The following is a 20,941-nucleotide window of genomic DNA, read 5'->3' as shown; positions in this document are numbered from 1 at the left end:
CCCGTTTATAAAACAACACAAACGCAATTATAACCACTTACGGGTGGAGACACGTTGGCCTTGGCGCTTTGTTTGTACACAATGGTCTATTCGAATGTGCCCACTAAAGTAGCACCGTACCAAACCCTGTGTAACTCACTAAGACCAAAAGTTCTGAAATCACACACTGTAAGTCTGACTTTAGAGGACATACAACTACAGCTTGACCAGCCAATCCAAAGATTCAGGGAAGACAAACTCCACATGTGAGCTCCTTGGATGTAAGGATCCTCAGACGCGTTACCCTCGGATGCGATTCCTGCTGTCACTGTGCTATACGAGTTGCTCTTACTGCTGTAAGAGACAGGTGAGGATCAAAACTATGAATCGTACTTTACAGCTGAACAGAAGTGCTTTTCTGAAAGTCCGCTCTTCTCCGCTGCAGCGCCAAACGATCCAAGGTAACTAATGTAGCATATCTAGCTAATGTGCTTCATTTAAAATCTGCTACATTTTAATGATTTAACTGTTAAGATACATCATTCTCATTTACACTAACAACTACTTAATTCAGTAGGTTACTCATTATGGTATCGGACTCAGTATCAATGAGTACTAAAAATTATGTACTCGCTCTGAAAAAAAATGTTATCAATGAATCCCTATTTAATTATTAAAATCAATCAGATTAATGCCTCCCACAGCACGGATGCAAATATACACCTAGTTAGTGTAGTAAAACAGAGTGCTGTACTGAACTATCACTTTAATGAGCTGTTCACTAATGTTCTCCCCAGTTAAAAGTGCATTTAGTCTGAGGTAAATCATCTTTGCACTGTAGGTGCTTCTTTCTAGGAGGCCTGGGGAACCTTCCAGAATGTGCCAGGTCTGTGTGCAGACCCCAGTTTTCTCATTCTGGTTTTCTTTCTTCTTCTCTCAAGCCCTATCTCTCAATCGGCACAGTGAACTTCACAGTAAAAGTAAATCAGAGCAATGATCTATGACAGGTAGGCCTGTTCCTTGAGAGACAGTCAAAACAAAACCAAACTAAAAAGAAACGAAGAATGAAAAAAACAGAAAGCTAATAGAAAAAGAAAAAAAGCAGGGCTTTGAAGCAGCAGGAAGGGGGAGGTGGATCAAAGGTTTCCATCAGGCAGCTCTGAAACTCTGACCAGTCAGAGAGGCTTTTCTAGGCCAGCGGGCGTAGCTGACCCTAACGCGCCCCCAATCCTCCCCAACACACATTTAAACATACACGCGTAGTAGGGCTGATATGAGAAGCACAAAACTGTGATTAAAGTGATAAATCTCTGACTGGGTGGGTATGCCGCAAGACTTTTTTTTTTGTTGTGTAAACTGAAATCTGACAAAATCCTGCCAAAAATGTTCTACTGCAGCAAAATCACAAAAGCTCCTCTCACGATTGAAGAATAAAAAATAATACTACTAATAATGTACATCAGAACTACAAGCCCATTATTTATGAAATGTAAGGCAGATATACAGTCAGCGTTCCCTGAACAGCTACATCAATGATTACACATTTTCTCCATAAGCCTCCAAAAATGAAACATATATTTTGAACTACTATAAGGTGCAGTGTGTAAGATTTAGGGGGACTTATTAGCAGAAATGAAATATAATATACAAAACAATGTTTCTTTAGTGTAGAATCACCTGTAACTACAAATCGTTGTGTTTTCGTTAGCTTAGAATGAGCCCTTCATTTCTACATAGGCAGGGGGGCTTTTCCAACTGTGAGAAATTTTTGTGCTGTGAGAAATTTGAAGACCCAACTTTTGACTAATGGGGGATTATACTTATTATTTAGCACAAGAAAAAGCACGAAAGCGTGAATCCTTGTAGTCAAAGAAGCAAAAACACGGAAGCAAAGAGGGCCGCTGTAGGTTTTACTACATGCTTGGAAAAGAAGGGCTGAGGGAGGGGGATTCAGTTGCTAGTCACCGCTAGATGCCACTCAATCTTACACACTGCACATTTGGAAAGCGTCTTATGGTGATGCACGTTTGTTGTAACAGTAGCCATTACTGCTTCAAACATAGGGCTAGGACATATGACAATATTTATCAGTATTGTGATAAATTACATCACAAGATGCTTTCCTGAGTTTATCGTGGACATTGTTAGTACTTTATAAATACTGACTACATGTTTCATTACAAAAAGAGCATAACTTGGCCTTCGTGCAGTGCAACTGAAAAATGTGTAATAATAATTTAAAAAAAAATTACTGCATTCACAGTTTTTTTTTATATGGCATCACTGGTTCTTTTCTGTCTGCTCCAATTTAACAGATGTCAGGAAAAAGACTGCACTTTGAGTCACTGTGTATCATGAAAATTTCTTTAAACTATTGTGATGTGTTTTTGCCATATTGCCCACCACTATTCAAACATCTTACACACAAATGTGGAGTGAGAACAGTCAATATGGGTTGAAGAATTTTTCCATGCTAGTAGTTCTGTGTAGAGTAACGCACAAGCTCTGCACTTGGGTGTTTGGTACTTGGATATCTAGCTGAAAGGATAAGTCACTCATTCTCAGCTTGGTACAGCATGGTTCAAGCCAGGCTCAGGTAAGCACTGGTTCTTCTGCTACTGCCAGACAATCTGAGTATGTCACTGCGGTGCTGTTCATGTGCAGTAATCTTATCTGTTCTGTGCCTTAGTGATGTGTTCATCATTGAAACTCATCTCATGACACTGATAAAATCACAATTTATCACGCAGCCTTAATGCATACACACACGTCCATGCAGTATGTACTAAATACACTGGTGTGTGCACTAATTATTATTAGGTCCACTTCTGCAGTTCCTAGCAATTCTGCAATAACAGTCAGTGACCCAGAGTCAAAGAATAGGCCACACTTCAGAGAAGGTTAAAGAAAAACACAACTGTTAGAATATCACATGCACAGCTGCATTTGCTGACAGCACAAGTGCCTGGGAGAAGAACTGAGCGATGGGTTTTTTAAACAGGATGCTGAGAAAGACTGAAAAAAGCAGGAGATAAAACAAAAACCACACACCGATTAGAGAGGCCCACAGTGTAGGCCACACAACACAAAAAGCTCACTGCCTAGTCAATTCGTAACCATGCATATATACATATATTTCACGCAAGATCTTAGCAAACATAATGAGGTATATTGAAGAAATGAAGAAAGAAAAGAGAAAAAAAGAGAAAATAAGTAATTAAGAAGCGTTGATTTAGAAAGAAATATGAAGCATCAAGGCTCAGTCGCACTAGCAACTGCCAGCAAGAAAATACATTCATCCCAATGGAATTTGCCACGATGAGCAGTTTCGGCAGCAGTTAGGGCCAAGAAATTTCACCTCGCGTTCAACTTTGGCTTTCACAAATTCTCGCTCTCGACCAATAGCGGTGCAGCTTTAGCTGTGCTGACCTCTGACAGGACGGCACTTCATTTAGCAGCACCCATACATTGGGTGGGTGGGGGGTGGAATAACTTAAGTTTAGCAGTGTTTAAGCACAAACCTTTCTTCTCTTGACTAATTGACTAAACATATCGCTGCTGTCATAACAAAACCTTGTATCACCAAAAAGGTAACTTTACAGGACGAGGAAAAACGTTAACTTTTAATGGAAGTAAAAGGATAAAGAATATTTTCTTTTTTGGGGCCGTTTCTTGGTCCGTTCATCATGAAATTTTGACACATCACAGAGGGCAACTGGCCTTCTCAAATTACGGCAAAAAAAGAAAAATGGCCACTTTTGTGCTCTTACTGTTAATAGTAGGCGAGTTTACCAGCTTGCTAACTGCTATGTTAACAGCTGGACACCCCTCTGCCACCAACCATGCCATTTATCTACAATTGTTCTTGCTACAGATCAGTGTTCAATTTGTTTACTCGTGTCACTGCTGTTCAGTGAGCTAGCAAGCTTGCTACATGAACACAAACTGCAAATGTCTACTGTGACTGCAGTTTAACGCGGGGTGTGCAGTGTGACTTTAAGCCATAGCACAGATTCAGATGTTTAAAAAAATAAATGGGTTTTATGTATATTGGTGATGTAGAGAAATGCATGTTCATGCAATCGTGTCACGTCATCATGGCAGCCTTTCAGCAGGCACTGAGTCTGCGTCCCGAGAAAGTTTACTTAACACAACAACAACAAATGGCTTTTACAGATGAAGAGAACAAAATAACCTCAGCAAATGGTGTTGTTTTCTCAGCACCAAAGCCATGTCACTTTTCTGAGCTGCGAACAACTGGGCAAGTGGTCCTTGACCACAGTTCTGGAGCAACTCAGGGGGGTCAATTACAGGGCTGCCACATTCAAAACGGTAAGGGTGCTAAAATGGATAAAAGTGGATGAAAATGGATGTTTTGTGATCGATTCTCAAAAACACAGTATTGATTTTTAATCAACAGTTTACATCCAAAGATTTGTGAGGTTTATTTTGTGCTGTGTTTAAACCCCAAACTGATAGATGGCAGTATTGTAATCTACCTTCAGCCATTAGACTGTTCCACTTCAGCGTGAACACACAGCGGACCACTAACGTTAGCGTTAGCAAACCTAGCATCTCCTACCTTTTGAGTGAGCACGCCCATATCATTACTATAGCGAAGTAACTGATGCTTTTTAATGTTAAATCAGCCTTACTTCAGGTCTATTGTACAGTCTGTTGTAGGCTAAGGTGATTGAGGATACCAAAATATCCTGCTTATGCTTTTAAAGCTGGTAACAGTTTCTTGTTTGAATTTTCCCGTTCCACCTTAAATGGTGCAGTAGTCACATTCTGGCGCCTAAAGCCCGTAATAACAACTGCTGCTCCATTTAAGGTGGAACTGGAAAATCTGAACAAGAAGCTGGTGAATAGAAGGCAGACTTCAGCTTTGTGTGATCAGAATGTCTTACCTATGGTTTTATGTAGGGAGCTACCTTTGTTTATGTCCTACAGTAGAATATTTCGACAAGACAGCATAATGTGTCAACAAGGCTTCCACAATATGGTGAATACAGTGCCTTGTTACACCAAACCCTCCCAACCACACATCACTGACACCATTGTATCCAAGGTGTACAAGAAGGTAAAAACAAACTTATTTTATCGTGTTACTAATATAGGCAAAAATCAATTCTTTTGTTTTGCGCAAACAGTAGTTCTACGACGTTGAATGTCACAGGGACTGTTATAAATGCAAATGCAGATCCCACTTTTTCTTTTACTCAGATTTTATGCAAATTGTAGTGTTTTTTATACTGATGGTTTTCCAAAAATTCCATTTAAAAAAATGCAGTATATCGTCTTCCTTACAGTATCGCAATACAGCAATATATTGAATTGTAATCCCTGTATCATGATATATGTCGTATCGCCAGGTTCTCGCTGATACACAGTCCTACCTACTGTTCACCACAATAGCATTTGTTATGTAAACTGGGCCAAGAATGTGAGTATATTTTGCTTGAATTCCAACTTAGTGATTTGGTCTTTTTCAACATCATGGAAAAAAGGCTAACTCATCATTTACTCTATAATACTCTATGCACGGTCATTCTGACAGATTGTAATACATGGTTTGATTAGTTGATTAATCGAGTCCATAAATGAACCATTTATAATAAAAACTGTTACTTAAACCCCAGTCTAAAAGCTGTAGCATTTTTCAGGGAGGTCCACTCACTCCTAGTCTAGGATAAGGCTTTATCTGAGCCTGGCAAACAGCACTGGCTGACCATGTGGAAAGAGAAAGGTTTCCGCTTGCTCAGTGTCTGCAGGGTTTGTGGTAGAGCAGTTCGCTGGTGCACGTTTTCGAGGAGAGAGTGCTAGAGCCTTTTAAAGATGGGGGGGGGGTTGGGGTGTAGGAGACTGAATCTAAAAGCCTGGGTATTTAAGGAGACAGTTTTATTACCCCTCAGAGCCCATTTGCCCCCTCTACTGCTGTCTGTCTCAGTCTGTCTCTCTCCATCTGCCAGTTCCTTTCTTTCCCAAATTTATTCAGGGATGAAAAAATGAACCTCATCAAACTGTAGGCTTATTCTCCATCTTAGTATTCAGTAACTACTACAAAATATGAAGTAACTACTACAAAACTAATGTCTAAATAATGTAGTTATGAGAGGAACTGAAATGTGGACACACTCTTGCGATTTAGTCAAAACTGCTATTTTTTTTTTTTACATACTCCATATATAGTTGCTGCATCAAGTGTTCTACATATATACGATGTTTGCTCTCGAACAAGATGTCAACAAAGATCACATCACGATACTTTGACATTTTCACTATACACAATATGTAAGACAATATTTTGATGCAGACACAACTGCCATCAAAAACTCTTTATATAGAAACATGCAGTTGGTCAGTGTTTTTTAAATGCTACCGATATTAATGACGTTATTGTGATACAGTATGCTTTTCTGAGCACGACACATGGTAGCAATAATATAAAATCAGTCATACTGCGCATACTGGCGAATCTTTTGACTAACAACCAACTGTCATTAGTTGCCTATTAATTATTTACCAGCAAACCTATCTATACCCATCAAAATATCCGTCAATAAAAGGGACCGTTCTGTTTCTACTGTTACTGTAGCCTAGACTACAGTAACAGTAGTCTAGCCTACTTTCACAGTGAGCCTTAGTCTTGTTTTTGATCTGCTAAAAAAAATAGCAACTGATGGGCTGGAAATCCACAATTTATTATACCTAAAGCAAGACCTACCAAACCATACCAGAAACTCAACCTGAAGTGCATTACATTTTCTCTTGGACGAAAGGGCCTTCTTTCTTATCGCTTGAGGAAGTTTTCTTTTGATATGGTAACAAACTGTGGTTGTGCTATTATCCTCTCTAAAAATAAGCACTAACACTGCTATTTTTATTGTACGCCTATCAAGCGGGTACAATTAAAAAACAATTATGGAATCCATTGTGAAGCCCAATTCCACAACCCCGTCCTGATTTCTCTTCCCAAGGACCCTCGGCCCGAGTTTTCATTACCACACCAGCCAGAACACTAAACTGTAAAACGCGTCACTGTTTTAATTCAGTTGTGTGCTGGCTTTGTAGCGTTTGTTTACGAATACACTTAAGTTTACGAAAACATATCTAATATGCCTTTAGAGACTCCTCCCGGAGTTGTTGATTGATGGCTGTGATATGTATGATTCATCCAATAACACTGACTGGAAAGCAGGGGAAGTAAGATCAAGACGGGGATGGCTGGTTCAAGTGGAGAATCAAAGATGACTGGCAGGTGGAGGACGCTGATGATTGGTTGAGACATGGGAACCCGTGGGAGAAAGCCCACCCTGAGAACATGCTGTCTGTGAACTTCTACAGACGAGTCGAGGAGACTGAGGAGTGGTCAAAATGCGTTGACGCAAAGGTGGTCCTAGCCACGCCCTATGACGCACCTATCCCTGGCTACATGAACAACACTGAACACCATGAGACTGAATGACTTCAACATTGGTGATTATATCCGGGCAGTTCTGGACAGGAACTTGGATGAGAACATTTCCTGAGTGCCCTAACCCAGTAACAGTTTCTTGAAGGTATAGAGCTGCGACTGAAGCAGGAGAACTCTGTAGTGGCAACACTGCAGGACGTGACAACACTTCAAGACCTCAAAGAGGAATTGCTCTGGGCCTGTTTCTTCTGATAGCTTCCCTGATAAGGTGGCCATCCTGCTGAATGACAAACACCCTGCTATAGCCATCCCTGAGTTCATGAGGATCTTTGTGGACACTGAGAAACTGGACTGGGATATCGCCAAGCGCAGATTTGTGTACACCAATCACACTTTTCTACCTGAAGCTCTGGAGTGCTGACCAGTCGATCTGCTGGAGACTCTGCTACCAAGTCACCTACAGATCATTTACCAGGTCAACGAGATACACTTGGATCATTAAATTAACTTTTTTTTGTTAACCAAGGCAAAACAATTGTTCATTTGTTGGTACATTGTTAATCATTTACAACCTGAGCCTGTATTCATGCTTATAGACTGTCGCAACATCACACAATATCAGACAAAATAATCACAGTAATCACTTCTGTCGTAATCACGAAACTAAGCACTTTTTCTCCATCCCTTCCTCATGACTCATATGGCTGCTTAACCCCTGAGGTCCTGTTTGGGCCGGATAGGAAAACACAGACCTAGTGAAGTCACGCACACGAAACCCGCCCCATTCCCATCACCAACAATAAATGCACATGATCCTTTTTATTCTACTCTGTAATGTTTCACGTAAGGCACTGTAAAGCCCCTGATAAGAGCTTCCAATAAACGCAGACAGTAAAAGAAAAACACAACGCATTTCTCAAACAAACTCACACTGATCTAATAAACGGCTCCACACACGTCACAGATTCAGAGCAGCATAGACGAACATGGACACTCTGTGACTCTTTGTCTGACGCCTTTTCTTGAAGCCATCCAATGTAAATAATAAACGTAAATAGTGATTTGTGCGTCCCTGCCCTGCTTAACCATTCAGGCCTCACAGCTCAAACAGACAAGGCTCGGGTTTGTCTGCGAGAAACACAAAAGACCCAGTGAGATCAAAACGTGTGAGATCAGACCTTCAGTGTGTCAGACTGAGAAAACAAGCGCTCTCTTCAGGGGAGAGGAAATAACATTATGCGCTGGCATGTTCCAAAGCCAGACAGACAGCTGATCCTCAGTTCAAGTGTGCGTTTGTGTTTGTTTTCATACATTTTCTTGACAAAACAATGTCCTGACTATGTAGGGAAAACTAAGAAAAAGAAGGGTGACATACAGAAAAATATAAAATATAAATTGCTCTCTTAGCAAAAGTTTTATATTTCGATGTTTAAAACTGGCAGCAAAATCATTTTGGTTACTGGGGCTACAGTTATGTTTAGGCTCATAAAATTAAAACATATAGGTACCAGAATACATACGACACATACAGGTTACGGGTGTAACTACAGTTTAAAATTCGATTTGATACAGTACAGTGGTGTCATAATTCAACACATGCGACGATTCAGCAAAACTAAGGAGCGGCTAAAAACGTATCGTACATTATATTACACACACACACACACACACACACACATATATATATACACACACATATACATACACACCTTCATTTTACAAGATCTGAAACGAAGGTACATCAGTATCTTAATGTAATGCTCTAGCCACACATGCTAAACACCACACAACTCAATACATCAGCGCTGTATTTTTACATCTGGAATATTGGTCATATTATTACATATTTAATTACATACAGGTATTTACAACACTTAAGGGTCATATTATTACATAAAACAGGGTCCAAAAGTCTAAGACCCATACTGAAAATGTTTTTATTTTGCATTCTCTTCTAATTTAATACAACATTTTTCATTACAAAAGTAGAATCTTTGAAATATTTACACAAAGTTCAGAATTTCTTTGGTATTTGCCCCCCACATCCCCGCCTGACGCCTATGGTGAAAGCACAACTGCAGCTTCATCTGCTGTGAAGTCCGGGCTTTAATCTCCAGGCTAGCTGCTTTTCACACAGAGCTCTGCGATTAAAAAGAGGAGAAATGTTTGTGTTAGGCTGTTTTAGGTTCATCGTACAGGGACTTTTACGTTGAAGAGCCAGAATATAGGTGGAGTGGTGGGTTCTCTGGAGTAGAGAAGAGGACTATGTTTTAGCTGTGGAAAGTAAAAGAACCTCAAGCTGTTTAAGGGTGTTTTCACACCTAAAACCAAGGTTCATGTTTTTGTTACCCTGTATACATTTGGTCCAGTTAGTTTTGGTTTCACATTGCAGCTGCGCAGTAAAGAACTTCGCATGAAACACCTACGTCCTGTCATCACCTGCGTGGGCTGCGTCTTCCTGACGATTGAGCAGGTAGCCGTTTCCTTTTTAAATGGAGAAAAATCAAGAAAATAAGGTAGTTTCATCATTTTTGTGTGTTTTTTTTCAAGTTGACTTTTTTGTTGGACCAAATTACAGTTAAATGTTTCGTCTCTTCCGCTCCCCGTGTGCTCACTTTGGCTACGTTCACATTATAAGCCACATTGCTAAAATCCGATCTCTCTGACAGGATGGTTCACATTTGTTTAGGTAAGTGATTCAAATCTGTCATTAATGTGAACGAACCGGCATCCTGAAATGACCCTCATGCGCACATCCTCCTCAGTAACGTCACGTGAATGAATCACATGCGTCATCAGCACAAACTAACGAGCAGAACGAGCTTCGCTGCCAAGATAATTAACTCTGATCAGTTCTCAGCTTCATTATTAGAGCGAGATGAAGGTGAAAAAGGTGAGATGTGCTGCTTTTCCACCGTTTCCAGGCTTTAATGTCTGTTTGGCGCTGCTGCCATGGTAACGCTGAATGATGGTGCACGCGCAGTGGAAAAAAAAACACACACGAATTCGGACCCTGAAAACATCAGGTCTGAGTCATATTAGGGCAAAAAAATGGGATTTGTGCCACTTCAACCTGGTAATGTGAACGTAGACTTTTACTCCTCTCCCGGTTATTTTTCTTCTTCTATTGTTTAATGGGTGACAATAGCATGCCTCAACTTCCTGTGATTGGTCCAGTAGTCTGAACCATCCAACAATGTGTTTTTACACTGCAAACGAACCAAATCATGGTCCAGTTTGATCCGGACCAAGACCACCTCTTTTTCTTTCCCTGAATGTTACAACATTTGCAATTTGCATTAAGTGACTCACTCACACACACACACACACACACACACACACACACAATGAACGCCTGCGTTCGACACCCTGACTATACCATTATTGCAGTCCTCCTAAAGCTCACACACATACGCAGAATGATAGAGCAGCTGCTGGATGTCTATTAAAAGTAAATGACTATCACAAAGTAAAGGTCCATCAGCCTTAAACTGGCCCTGAGGGAGACCAGCTAGAGAAAATCCTTCCAAACAACACACATGCACCAAACCAATGCCCCCCCGCCCCTCACCCAACACAACCCACACACACCCCACCCAACACAGCCCACACACACCCCACATACCCCCCACACAGTCATAAACACCACAAGTCGTTGTGTGCCTGCAGTCAAGCTTGATTTAATGTACTTTTTTTCTTCCCAGATTTCAGCAGCTTCAAAGCGCTGAAGCTGGTTGGAAAGGCATCATAAGACTGCAGTGAGGACTGGTGTTTTGTCTTGTGTTGGCTGGATAAACCCTCAGATCCTGTTATTATAAATCCAGTGGGAATTTACATTGTAGGACATGGCTGCTGTATTAACGTCACCTTTTCTGGTTCCAAAGAAACACAAAGAAACATGAGATCAACATGAAAAGAAACTACAATGCACTTAATACAAAAAAACCACACTAACGCACACACACAAGTTTCCACCGAGAAATTTTAATGCCAGCCACGATGTCCGGAAATGATTCATTTTCCCAGACAAATGGGTAAAATTCTAGTCACGTAGCAGTTTTTTAAGTTGAACAACACCTATGCTGATGAGAAAATACCAGTCATTTGAATATAAACAACCTAAAACAATGTTTCTTCAGAGTTTAAGATGTGCTTCAGTTTTATCCGGAGGTTTATTTCTCTTTCTCTATGAGCTGTTAATGTTAAACCACAGCGCAGTGGCTCAAATGTCAAAGATTAAAGCAGTTATCAGTTTGTGTTTCTGTGCTTTTTGCCATGGATAACACAATTTTTTCGCCGTTAGATGAGTATAAGGATGCGTTGCCACCTGAAAGAATGAGTGCACACAGCTAACTTGCTCGGTCAATCAAAGCACCCCAGTCTAGCTATTGGCTACACTTAAACAATAACAATTACTGGCACAAACCATTACAAGCCTGCTTCTCGGCGCTGGGACTGAACCTGCTCTCCCACGCGGGAGACAAGTAACTGAACCAATCGGCCCAACGACAACTACAAAACACACACTTAAATGTCATCGTAATTCAGCTTTAATGGAAATTCAACTCAAAATAGAGTGCACACAGAATAGCTCAGACTCTACCGAAAATCGCTACTTTACGTCCCCCCAGAGTCCTTCAAAATAAGAGTCCCAACTACGCTAAACCAAAGAAAGAACAGGGTTATTTTAAAACCAAATACAACACAGCATGTCTGACACCACAATATTGAATAATTAAACAAGACAATAAAATGAAACAAGAATATGTATTTGTTCTTGAGTGTCTATGTAAAAAATTAGGTATATATTTATTTGGTCTTGTAGCCTTTACAGAAAAAGCTGTTGATGTAATCCTGACTGTTTCTCAGCCCTTTAGTGCACAAAAAATGTACTTGCAGTTCTAAGTATTTCTTTTTATTCTGCTGAATAGTAAGAGGTGCTTTTGTAATTTTGTATTTTAAAGAGAGGTTAGTTACATTTCTATTTACATGTACCAAAAAAATGTCTGCACTTGTGTTACATCCAGCCATCCAATCCTATTATTTTAATAGCAATTTATCACTTCTCATATAGTCATAGTGATATCTGATAGTTTTATTGAACATCGCATTTTATGTCAATATCGTGCAACCCTATTAAAGACATGTATTTTTAACATAATGGAGTAATGCCACTGTAGCGTTAGCCACAAATGATGAAGGTGGTGTTAAAATAAACCTAACAGGAGCTTTATTTGTGCCTGTTCTTCTGAATGAACCAGTAAGCAGCCCCATCTGTTAAATGACAGCAGTCCAGGAGGGTCTCTCTCCCATATACAGGACAGCAGGAGGTGGGCTATTTCATTAAGCATAAACATTGATAAGAAATCATACTTTCTTTGTGTTCTTTGTTTTAATCATTAGGGGCGGCCTCTAACTTTAAAATGCGTGTATTCTGGACGTTCTACTTGGCCAGTTCTCTGGCTTTACAAACGTGCGTATTCTGATGTTGTTAGGAGAGCGTTTCTCAGACTTGAGCTTTGTGTGGAGCAGGCAGATGGTGGAGAGGGGAGGGGTGGCGCTTAAATTTCAGCTTTTTAATTATTCAATGACATGAACACAGAGCAGGGAGCACAGAAAAACAAACAGATACGCGTGTCACAATGTCTGACATGGTGCATGTGCGCGCACACACACACACACACACACACACACACACACAGCTCAAGTACCGCTTCCTGACCAGGAGGTTACAATGCTGTTTTCTCAGAAACCAACAGTGACCCAGAAGTGGACGAATGAGTGGTGGCGGAGGGGCTTTAGACACAGGATACGAAACTGCGAACAACTCCTTTCTGTAATATGAAACAAGCAAGAGTGAAAATGACTAATACACACAGAGAGATACAAAGGAATGGGGGATGATCCTGTACAGGAAGATGATGTAGGTGTCCATGTGTCACAACACACAGCTCATCTTTATGCATTACAGCCATAAAACTCAATGGTAACCCTAAGTGCTCCTACAGTGATAATACAGAAACATGAATAATGATCGTTCTGCTTTAAAAGGCAAACTCAAAACACACAATACACCCACTATCACTCACAGAGTCAGGTGTGACTGAAACAAAGAACGCTGTACAAAACAGATAGAGAGGTGAGAAACCACACACACACACACACACACACACACACACACAGAATGGCTGTCAGTTGTTAGCACTTTAGGTCAGAGACGTGTGATGAAGCAGACAAGAGACAAAGCCACTACAGGTGGAGGAGCGGAAAAAAAGAAAGGTGTAAAATGGGTAAATACACACAGTCTGTGAAGGTGAAAACAACCTGTGTAACACACACACATATGTAACAAATCTTCTCCAGCACTGCAAAAACTACAGTACAGTCTTACATCATAAATCTATCATCATCTAATCCACAGTTTTCCCCCGACACCGATAACACACAGAACAACACAATGGATGGCTTAACACAATGGATTCTGCGCCAGGAAACAAAAGCCCTTGAATAAAACAATGCACAGAGAACGGTTTTATTTACAAGAAAGCCAATAAAACAAAATATGGCGAGAGAAACGGAAAAGCCGAAGTCCTCAGTGCACCTAAACATCCTAAACCCGACTCAACAGCTGGGGTTTGAGAGCATCTTGACAGCTATACTTCATAACACACATATTTCAGCCAGTACAGTTAGAGCAAAGTTGTAAAACCACCGTTTTCCACTCTTTCGCATGTGGTGGGAGTAAAAAGCACCAGTGCCAGGACAACGCTGATCAGCTGGGTTTGAATCGCAGATGGAACAGCAGGGATTACTTTATTGGTGGGCTGCGGACAGGCGCTGCACCAGACCGGAAAAATCCAGGATTGCGGTTCGGCACCTTGTAGGTAACTTCTACCACCTAATCTTCTTTAACTAGGGATGCACTGATCAGGATTTTTTGTGACCAACTTTTTTTGGCTGCCTTTCAAATTCCAACTTAACCCCTCGCCACAGGTTCTGACACCCCCCGTTATTCCACTGCTCATTGTTATTGTGGTCTTGAGTGAGACATTGAACCCCAAGTTTCTCCAGGGGTCCTGCAGCATGTCTTCATAACGCCTGCTGCAATGTGACATCACCCCTGCCTCTCTTACCTAGCAGGCTCAAAACAGCACAAGGTAAATAATTCAATCAAAAATACTGATGTGGCCAACAGCAAAGAATGACAGGTAGGTGTGACTGGTTTCTTTTACAAAGCAATGTCATTTTAGAGGGAACTATCACTTTAAATTAAGGTGTAGTCAGTTTTTTGGAGGGCAGGAGGAGAATGGGTCATGATTTAAAAATCTACTGTCCCTTTTCCTCTGCATATGAGAGTGAACCACCCGCTCACGTCCCTACAGTCTGACCCACTTTCCACGACAATCATAATCCCCTAAACTTCACCACGCACAGGCCAAATAAACTCGCAGGCTAGCCATGCTGGAAAATAGACTGGTAATACTGGACCAGTATGGTTCACCGCAACTCTGTACTCACGCTCAGAAAAAAAACTTTCTTACCTATTAACACTTATCAGTCATTTTAGAACACTGAAGCTCTTTTCTTTCCATGCATTGGTGTTTATTTGGGTATGAAAAACAAAGAGGCCCAATCCCATTTCACCCCTCGCCCCTACCACTTAGCCCTACCCCTCCATTTTGCACGTTTATGTCTAGGGCTAGGGTGTCCTGATTCTTGTTGAGATAGAAAGATAGGGTGAAGCACTACATGGCCCTCCAAACAGAGGTTTTTCAGAGACACACTCCAAACAGATTATGAGGGGAAAAAAGAAAAACTGGCAAGATGGCTGCACAAGTGACCACAGAAACCCACAAATGTGAGAATTTTCTCCATTAAAAAATTACAATAATCATTGTATTGTCTTAGTTCAATGTCGTTTCAATGTATTATGGCCTTTTTTTTTTAATAACAAGCATAAAAAAAAATTTCAAAATCGCTAGTACTGCTGATGTCTCGTTAGCTAGCTCGCTAAATTTCCCGTTTAAGGTGGAACAGGAAAATTTGAACAAGAAGCTAACAAATATCTAACTTTAGCTTCATATCGCTGAAGAATTAGGGGTGGCCGATAATAAATAATTACCCCATGATTCCCTAATGAATTCCGCATATGATTCCCTAAATGAAAAAGCCCAGCAGTGAGGTTGCTGAACTTTACCCTCCTCTGCTGTCACTGCAGACTGGAAGGGTTGCCTACAGAGCAGCGTTAGTAGCCTGTTAGCAAAGTAATGTTCTATTTTATTTGAGGGTCCCATTTCATAGGAGAAGATTTCAGTCACTACCTCTTGTAACTCAGTTCCAAGGGGCAAGGTGACACTCGAAAACAACGGGTAGGGGTAAAAATAAGAAATGGGATTAGGCCTAACAGTCTCAGAAGATGCTTAAACAGAAGTAGAACCCAAACACGAACATCAGTACAACACATGTTCTAAAAGACAGCAACAGCTACTGCCAGCTGTTTTTCATGACTGAACATCAAATTCTTTGGAAACAGCTTATCTCTTGGGAGGCCAAACGCAGTACAGGCTTGTCCTGGAGCACCTTGGCACCTCTCCTCTTTAAAAGCATCATACTTTTTCACACGCCATCCAACCTGCAAGCGTGACAAGTGGGTTTTTCTATTGAGGAAAAGGTGGGTGACACAACTGCACAGGTTTCCGTTTTGGTTTCATGAGTCGTGAGAACATAAGTGATGTCTGAGGATGGTAAGAGTGATATTGATGATTAGGATCAGAGTTCTAAAAGCAGAGGAAATAATGTTAGAACTGTGTCATGGCTGATCCTTCCTCAGCACACCGCGCCAACTCATACTTAGGAGGAAGCTCTTTAAAGCCAGCAGTAGCTTATATTACAAGGTGCTTATTACAAGCTTGAGTGAGACACCACAAACTGGAACTGTCAATAACAAAAGCCTAAAACAGAAGCCCAGAAATCCAAATTCCACTGTACAAGACATGAACACTTTGACCCGGTAAAGCATTTTAAACCATAATCAGGTTTAAGAGGTTTTCATTCAACTAATATTCTCAAAAGAGCAAAGCTGTGCGAAGTTAAAAAGTAAATCACAGATTATGAACTTTTCTATCACCTAACATCACTGACACTATTTTTATCCACAACATTTGTTCATCATCACGATGCTGGCCTTCATAATACTGGTATCACGACATAAACTTCTTCCAATACCAATTTCTCAGAATTGTGCAAACCACTGGATGTTTTACTGGATGTTTTATTGTGTGCTGTGACCAATTACAGACAGTTTTTAGGGGTTTATCAAAGCATTTACTTAATCCAACAAACAAATTTCAGTCAAAATAAAGCAAACCTGACTTTAATATCACATCACATATGTAGCAATTTAAAAGCATCATTTCCATTAAGGATGCATCAAAATTGGGCCATTAAAAAACCCTGGGCTGAAAACTTGACGTCTTCAGCTGGAAGAGAAAAGCAGCCAAATGCTGGCCAAAAAAACACTCCACAAAATTCAATAGGCCAGTGATGAAGCAGTGTCACAATCTAAGACTTTAAAAAGAATTCTGATGTTAATGAAAATGAGAAATAGTGATTAAAAATACTATTTATTCCCTCGCTGTCCTGAACTGGTCGGGGACACAACATCCAAGATCTTCTCCATTGCAGGTTTGATACCAATTGAAGACACGACATCTCATGTGATATGCAGACTACAGAATAACAGAAACTAACAGACCCTTTCGCACTATGACACCATCTGTATCCTCAGTTTCAGCTGTTGAGGACGTTGGATTTTACAGAACATGCTGTAGCCCACATAGTGAAATCACTTTAGCAGGTCTATTTTTGTAAACTGCCTTTATTCATTGTCAGCTTTTTTTTTGTTGTTTTTTTCCATAATTCCTAAATAGCATGACCATTTAGGAATAATTAATCTGGGTCCATTTTTAACTCACATATGACAATATTTAATCATAAAGTATCACAATGCGACTTTCTACCCAATCTTTCAGCTCTTAATAGGGACATCAACGCAACCTCTGCTGACAATGAAGTCTCGGTTTGCTATCCCAAGCTCTTGAGTGCAAGCAAGCAGGCAAAGTTTAGCTGTTGTGGAATAAAGTTTACCCATCCAATCTCGTTTATTAAGCCATCGCACGTCCTCGCGGCCATCTGATCTGTGGGTCCAGCAGGATTTAGAGGTGGTATCGCCTTTCAATGCCAACACTGACACTGAGCTGATTGGCTGTATGAGCCAGAGCCCATTCTATCACCTAGAGAGTCTTTAACACAACACAAACAGTACCATCACAGTGCTTAGAGCAAAGCAGTAGCCAGTTTTTCTGCTAATAACCTTAAATTGAGATGGAGAAAATCCCCTGACCCCTGCTGCTCTGAACAGCTAAGATCTAGGTTTCTCATTACTCCTCATGCTGTGTAAAAAAGAAATATTTTAATAGCATTTTATCGTTATGAAATCAGGCAACCCCAAGTGGACGTGCAACCTCTTGGACTGGACGTTCTGGCACACAGAGTTATATCTCACTTACATAAGACAGCTTGCAGACCAAGCTTGACAGGATACTCTGCTTTTTATGACAGACGCTGACGCCAAAGCTGGAATGAAATGAGGGCTACCGTCTTAACTTCCATTTAAATATTGATGCCATCCTCTTCTCCCATTCGATCACATTTTTTGAAACGATTTGTGCAAATGCAGCTTAGGTTTCAAGTGAATCATGATGACGACACAGTTTCAGAGCAGCCAGTGCTGAGTTTCTAAACAGCAAGTTCCCCGCAGTAAGTCGGGTCTCTTATCTATTTTTCAGCGTGGAAAGTGACACCTCTGGCTCGTCGCCAGCATTCAAGGACTTGTGTTTATTTGATTGTGTTAGAAAGGCACGTTCCACACCCTTTTCCTCCAGCCAATGCACTCCGCAGCCACAGCTAGACCTAATCAGGAAAGGAGCTCCATCAATGTCGAGACTGCACAAAAAGGTGTTTCAGTGCAGCTCCTTCAGCATGTTAACCCATTCATGCCCAACAACTATATCGTTCTGATTGCTCTGTCGGGTATTTTGTACAGTTATACTCTGGATAAACATCTAACAGTACATATCTGAACGCAATAACGTCATATTTCATATTTTATTCACAATTACATTTGAATTTTCTACTGAGATAAATATTAGCAGTTGCATGTGACCAAAAGATTAGCCTTAAAGATTAGTTCCATACAGTTTGATCAATTTGAAATCCTCAGATTTGTGCCCAGGCGAACTCAGAGAACATATGGACCAGATATGGACATTAATGGGTTACAATGCTGTGGTGGGATCACGTCCAAACACAACTCTTCTTTAATAAACAGAGGAGACTTTCATGTCAAGAGCAAGTAAAAGAGAGAGAGAGAGAACAAGCTCACCAACGTCAGAAATCAAAAGTAAATACATCAATGACTGGCCACTGTTGTTGAACATAAATAATTCAAGCAGAGGTCCACACAAAGCGGACTCCTGACCGTCCATAAGGCCTGAGGGGAAGGGGGAAGGGGTTAAGGATGTCAACAAAAGTGATTCAAATCATCACGTCAACGCAGGACAAAAGCCCCATTCGGCGGGACAGATGCTGGGCCTGGACGCCGCTATCTGACTATGCAAATCACCCTGGGGGTTTAAATTCAGCAGAACAATAGCCAAACACAACAGCACAGAAAGCAATGCAAACAGTTCATCCAAACCCCACTGTAAAATGCATAAGTACCTCAGGCAGTAATCTAAAGTGGTGTTTATTCATTTAAGCATAAGCACTGTTGTTTAAGACAGGTACAACAGGTTTCTACCCAACCAATAACCTCGAAGCTTTGCACTGCTGCAAAGGAAATTGACTTTCACCATCAAAGCCACAACTCTAGAAACTTGGGGGGTGTGATTTCTTATTCGTGCAGGTGGTTAGGGTGAAATGTAAGTAAGCAAAACCTCAAATAAATCACACAAAATCTTGTTCAGTCTTCACAGCGGCACAGTAATGAACCCAGACTCTCCCAAATATGCACCAGATATGCACTTTTCTTTGGTCAAGCATAAAATGAACCGGTTTGATATTAGGGTAACACAGTTAACCTACCTAACTATGAAGCTCACTGAAGGGCTTATTTTAGTGAGACTCCTAGTTTTAGGTTTTGGGAGGAGAAAGACATTCCCACCTCAACAACACCTATTCAAATCTAATGCACCCTAATAATACAGCGAATTTACGTACAGACGAAGCTGAAGTGAGCTTCTTGTTCCAATTGTCCAGTTCCACCTTAAATGAGGCAGCAGTTATTATAACGCCTCAGGCGCCAGAATGCAACTGCTGCACCATTTAAGGTGGAACGGGAAAATTCGAACAAGAAGCTTGAATAGTAAGCTAACTTCATCCTCGTCTGATAAAGATTATAAAGTGGGTTTTCTTTGTCAAATGTGTGGCTCACAGTGAGCTACCTACTTATTAGTAGCTAGCTGGCTAACGTTAACCTAGGTTAGTAACGTTACTGAGAAACTAATTCTGAGGTAAACTGGTCTAAAACGTGAGACAGCAGTCGATTTTGGTGGACTAACGTTGGCAAAATAAGTCAATAAGAGAGTTTTCACACAATAATAGAGACACATTTTAATGGCAAGTGAACTAAAATATGACACACAATAAAACTGACAGCACAGGAGAGTCAGGATACTTACAAAGACGTTGATATCGTATTTTTATGCTTATCCACTGTGTTCGAGATGGTTCTGCAGCCGGTGTCCGTTGGAGTCGTTAGCTAGCTGTTTTTTTTTATTCTTAATTTTCTTAGCCGATAGCTCTGTTAGCTCGGCTGAAGAAAACAATAAAACGGTTCAAACAGAAGACTAAAGCTAGCTAACCCCGCTAAGTTGCTAACAAAGGCAAAGGTATGAAGAGTTCTTCCAAATGTCAGGATAAAATACACGCGGATAAAATGTTGCCCCTCTGTGAAACAGTCGGTTTTCACGACCCCGAATTTCTAACTGATCGCCACAAAAGATTAACACAGCTGAAGCGACGCTCCGGTCTGCTTTCTCAAGTCTGAACATAAACAGATTGTGGTGTGCGGTGCCCTGTAGTGGATGGAGAAAAAACCTGCCCGCGTCGTTTATTACTCTGAAATGCATTGTGGGTAGTGTAGTTCACTAGAGCGGGGCACAGGCTCCATTGGATGACAGCGAAAAAGTTCAGCTCGGTCCACGGAGCCCCTAAGGTGACGTGTCAAGCTCGAGGCCTCGAATTACTATGCTGAGGCCACGATTTACTATACTGAGGCCACAAATGAATATATCGAAGCCTCAAGTTATATATCAGAATCAGAATCTCATAACTTGTGGCCTCAGTATATTAATTTGTGGCCTCAGTATGGTAAACTGTGGCCTCAACATAGTAATCAGTGGCCTCAATATAGTAATTCATAGCTTCAATAAAGTAAATAGTGGCCTTACTATAGTAATTCATGGCCTCAGTAAAGTAAATTAT

At 40.8% G+C, this 20,941-nt stretch overlaps 1 protein-coding gene across 1 annotated transcript in view; it reads right to left on the bottom strand.

The window, feature by feature from the left end:
* The window catches only part of peli1b (pellino E3 ubiquitin protein ligase 1b), a 69,354-nt gene extending 48,827 nt beyond the window's left edge, over positions 1 to 20,527 (bottom strand). The window contains exon 1 of the mRNA XM_036592917.1: positions 20,137 to 20,527. The gene's annotated coding sequence lies outside the window, so the exon portion shown is untranslated. The remainder of the gene's footprint in view (positions 1 to 20,136) is intronic.
* Between the last annotated feature and the right edge of the window lie 414 nt (positions 20,528 to 20,941).

The sequence above is a fragment of the Colossoma macropomum genome, unplaced genomic scaffold, assembly GCF_904425465.1.
Source record: "Colossoma macropomum unplaced genomic scaffold, Colossoma_macropomum, whole genome shotgun sequence".
Taxonomy (NCBI): Eukaryota; Metazoa; Chordata; class Actinopteri; order Characiformes; family Serrasalmidae; genus Colossoma; species Colossoma macropomum.
The sequence above is the reverse complement of the archived record's forward strand: the minus strand, read 5'-3'. Positions and strand labels throughout refer to the sequence as shown.